This window comes from Phytophthora infestans, genomic scaffold (genome assembly GCF_000142945.1).
Source record: "Phytophthora infestans T30-4 supercont1.273 genomic scaffold, whole genome shotgun sequence".
Lineage (NCBI taxonomy): Eukaryota > Oomycota > Peronosporomycetes > Peronosporales > Peronosporaceae > Phytophthora > Phytophthora infestans.
The window spans coordinates 64,161-67,529 of record NW_003303486.1 but is presented as its reverse complement, the minus strand read 5'-3'; positions in this window follow the sequence as shown (position 1 = coordinate 67,529).

The window sequence follows — 3,369 nt, the reverse complement described above, 5'->3', positions numbered from 1 at the left end:
GAATCAAAGCGATGGCGGGAACGCACACGAGTGCCCAGCAACCTGCTCAGCTCACGGCAAGAGGGGGGAAGACGTGCGCGAATGGCTGTACCAGGTCGAGACGCCTGCCGCATTAACGGAATCACAATCGACGACGCGAGCCCACGAATACCAGGAATCGCCGGGTCGGCAATGGAGAAACCGGCTTCGGGGTGGTTCCAGCACTGGGCTTCGACGACGCGAGTGGAAGAGCACACGTGGAGGATTTTCCGTGAGCATGTGCTCTAACACTTCGAGGCGTCGAACTACCAGTCAGTGCTACGAGATAAGCTCCAGCGTCTGAAGCAGACAGCGGATATCGAGACGTACAACGGTGAATACTCAGCCCTCATCTTTCGCGTCGAAGGCATGAGCGTGCTTGACCAAGTCCTGTTCTACGCAAACGGTCTCAAGCCTCGCACGCGAAGCTACGTGAAGCTCGAGAATCCTGAGACACTGAGTAACGCCATGGACTTAGCTGTCAAGTTTGAGGTGACTCACTTTGTGGAGGACGCTAGTGAGCGCAAGGTTCGTCATGAGAAGACGAAGACCTCTAATGAGCAACCTCAAGGCAACAAGAAAATGTTCAAAGGAAAACCATTCCGAGGAAAGGGACGGTTTGAACCGAGCTCGAATTTGAAAAGCAAGGAGACTCGTACCTGCCACTTCTGCAACAAACCTGGCCACATCAAAGCCAACTGCTTTGCGTGGAAGAAGGAGAAGGGAAGCAGGGAAACGAGAAGCCATGACAGTGAAAGAGGGTCCTGTCGTGGAAGAGAAAGTAACCGGAGCAGTTAAGTTTGATAATGTCAGCCATAATGTTCTGTGTGAAAACCCTCTAGTCTACAAGTCACGTCCACTGTTCGCCGTCGGCGGTGAAATCAGTGTGGCTGGCAAGATGAAGAAAACATCGAAGATGCTTCTAGACTGTGGTGCAACCACGATCTACGTGTCGAAGCGGTGGGTAGAAGAACACCAGCTGAAGACAACGAAGTTCAGCGACAAGAACATTCGAGTCAAGCTAGGAGACAATCAGATTGTGGAGGCCCACCTAGAGGTGCTACCTCTACGTATCCTTGTCGCCGGAATCGACGAGGCGTATGAATGCGTCGCAGTTGTCTACGCGATACCTGAAGAGTTTGACTGCATCCTTGGAATACCTTTCTTTGAGGACATGCAACCACAGATCGACTGGAGACGTCGACGAATCGAAGGAACAATAGAGAGAACTTTGCGCTGGGAGCGAGCGGGTGAAACCTGTGGGCCAATCAAGGAAGGCGGACCGGTGATTGCCTCCGGGCTTCGGAGATCTGTCGGGGCGAAAGGCCTGTCGGCGAAAAGACCCGATTCCTGTCGAGGTGCCGCGCTGGAAACGGGTGTGAAGTCCGCGGTCAATCCCGTTCACGACTCAGGGCAGAGTGAGACCCCACGACTTGCTTGCGAGCGACTGGAAGACGCGTCAGCTGGCAAGGGCTCAGCAGACAAAGACGAGAGGAAGTCGTCGAGACGCGACGTACTGCTGCTGGGAGCAGCGATACCAGGGGAAGAGATTCCGTCGTGGAAAAGATGTTCACGATGGGAATCACAGATGAAGCTAGTATACAAACCAAGTTCATCACGAGAAAGAAACTGCGAAAGTTCCTGAGAATCAAGACCAAGTCGATCGAAGAACCAGACTTCATGTTAGTTCTGACGAACGACATGATCAAAAACGTCCCTCGATCCTTGGAGCGGCGAGACCAACCCGACAATGTCGGAACTGCAAAAGTTCGACGTTATCTGGAGACAGACTGGCAAAGTTTCCGGGCGAACCCTGCCTTTGACTTGCTGACGAAGTACAAGGACACGGTGTTCCAACCTGAACTCCCTGAAGGTCTTCCGGATAGGCGTCAAATAGAGCACAGGATCGACGTGAAAGATCCCAACCTTGCGATATACCGGCAACAGTGGCGACAGTCACCTGAACAACAACGTGAGATCGTGCGCTGGGTTATAGACATGGTACAGAAGAAACTTATCCGACCAAGCATCAGCCCACACGCGGCGCCAACCTTCTGCGTCCGGAAACCGGTTGGGTGGCGGATTGTTCACGATTATCGGTACTTGAACTCTAATACGATACGGCAGAGCATACCGATGACAAGGAAAGAAGACATACTGGACGCCATGGCCGGAGGGTACTGGTTTTCAACGATGGACTTGATGTCCGCGTATTATCAAGTTCGTATGCGTGCCGAAGATATCAAGTTCACAGCATTACAGGCGCCCAACGGACTCTGGGAGTACCTGGTACTGCCAATGGGAGTCTGCAACGCGCCAGCGACGATGCATCGATTGACGTCGAAACTCGTTCGCGATCTGGAGAGCACGAAGTCGTTCTACGATGACATCTACATCTTCACGAAGACACAGAAGATTGAAGATCACTTGGAGGCTCTCCGCAAAACATTGGACATCTTGCGAGACAACAAGTGTACGTGAAGCGTCCAGTGGGTCTTGGTGCCGAGGAGAATATACAGCCTGGGGAAATTTTTTGGGAGAAAAAACGGGCCGGGCGGGGGGATTCCCAATAAAGGGGCGAACCCCCCACAGGACGGGGACTGGCCAATTCCAAGAACGCAAGAGGAGCTTCACAGCTTCCTCGGCTTAACTGGATACGTCCAACGATTCTGCCCAGACTACGCGAAACGGACAGCAAGTATGTTTACTTTGCTCAAGAAGAAGTCCAAGCGCAATGCGAAGATTCGTTTCGACGAAGAGCAGTCGAAGAATTTCAAGGAGCTGAAGAAACGGTTGTGCAATCCACCAGTGTTGCACTCGCCCGATTTCAATCAGCCTATGCATTTGCGTACGGATGCTAGCAAGTTTGCAGTCGGGGGAGTCCTGTTTCAGGTTGTCGACGGTGTTGAGCTCCCCATTGCTTACACCAGTAGAAAGATGAAATCTGCGGAACTCAATTACCCGACGCAGCAGCAAGAACTTCTGGCAATTGTTCACGCGCTGGCAGCTTTCCGTATGTACTGCTTGGACAAGCCACCAATCGTGGAAACGGATCACAAGAGTCTTGAAGGTCTCTTTACTCAAAAGATGGCGAACCGTCGTCTCGCGCGCTGGTACGATATCCTCACGGAGTATCAGCCAACGTTCTCATACCTTCCAGGTGCGAAGAACGGGATCGCAGACGCGCTTAGCCGAAGACCAGACTTGCAACCGGAGACGACGTACTTTCATGACTTAAGTGTGACCAGCTTCAATGATGCGTCCTTCAGTTTAGCAGTCAGCGAGGTGACCACTGACAGCGAGTTCATTACTCGAGATCAAAAAGGCGTACAAGAGAGATCGAGAAGCAAA